This window comes from Fukomys damarensis, unplaced genomic scaffold (assembly GCF_012274545.1).
Source record: "Fukomys damarensis isolate Sample0158 unplaced genomic scaffold, DMR_v1.0_HiC HiC_scaffold_31129, whole genome shotgun sequence".
Classification (NCBI taxonomy): Eukaryota; Metazoa; Chordata; class Mammalia; order Rodentia; family Bathyergidae; genus Fukomys; species Fukomys damarensis.
Genome location: NW_022932041.1, coordinates 1 through 1,079, shown reverse-complemented (window position 1 = coordinate 1,079; position 1,079 = coordinate 1). Strand labels below are relative to the sequence as shown.

The 1,079-nt window shown below is 42.0% G+C and overlaps 1 long non-coding RNA gene across 1 annotated transcript; it reads right to left on the bottom strand.

The window, feature by feature from the left end:
- Nucleotides 1-228: 228 nt before the first annotated feature.
- Nucleotides 229-1,067, bottom strand: LOC104858136. The gene is made up of 3 exons (XR_779078.3): nt 1,011-1,067; nt 479-903; nt 229-370 (listed from the first exon to the last, which is right to left on the bottom strand). It is a non-coding gene; the product is annotated as an uncharacterized LOC104858136 (long non-coding RNA).
- Nucleotides 1,068-1,079: the final 12 nt, after the last annotated feature.

The following is a 1,079-nucleotide window of genomic DNA, read 5'->3' as shown; positions in this document are numbered from 1 at the left end:
GTCAAAACATGGTGATATCTCTTTTTTTTTCCTTTTAATTTAATGTGGAGACTGAACAGGTGGCAAATGAGTTAATCTGCAGTTACAGTGCAGTAAAGTAAGCCCAGTCTCTTACCCCATCAAGCTTCTCTGAACCAGCGCTATAAGTGGGCATAACATTCTGTACAGGTTAAATTACACATAAAAGTAAATGATAAACCTGCCTTTGATGTGGACCACATGTTTCTTACCAATGGCCTGTGACCCTTTCCTTAGAGTTGATACACGTGTCCCTATTTCAAGTCTTAAGGCTTTCTGTGAGGACACAAATAGTGGACCATTGTTAATTTTGCTCCTTTGATGTGTAATTCTTGACAAAATAAAGGTGTTCCTGTGAAGAAAACAGAGTGCAAGCTGACCTAAATAAATCCTTCCTTTGACATTTGTTTTGATCGCCCCATACCTTTTTTGTGTTCTCAAACCTTTATAAAAGTCTCACCTTTCTCCTTGATGGTGCAGTCTGCCCTTGGAACTCACTCTGTGCTCTCTTGCAGTGTATCAATAAACTCTTAACTTTTCTTTATTCCAGGACTGTTGGCAAATCTTTTACCACTTTCAGTACCTTCCACATGCTCTTCCTCACACAGCGCTTAATAGTTCCTGTCTTCATACACAATGTCCTCTTGAATAATAGTCCCCCACCTCCCCCCCCCACAAGACACATTCAATTGTCCAAGAACAAAGAGTCTTGTGAGAATCAAATGATGGAAGAGACTGAGAGAATTAGACATTTACGTCAGGTCAGTAGCACTGCTGTTCCACGTGGTTCTGTACCATCTGATAATCAGTCACTTGTCTCCTGCTCTGGGTCATACTTTCAAGGTTTCAGCTCTTCCATTTCACACACACCTTTCCATTCTCTGTCTGAAATGAGGTAGAAGAAATAAAGATAGAAAGGAGACCAGGAAGGTCATAATTTTGAAATTGTACTTTTAAGAAAACTGTAGCTTCCAGTCATAAAAGAAACTCACATCTGGACGCGCCCTCGCCGGCTCGCTGCATGGTCGCTTGGTGCCACTGCCTCCGCCCCGCCATGACCG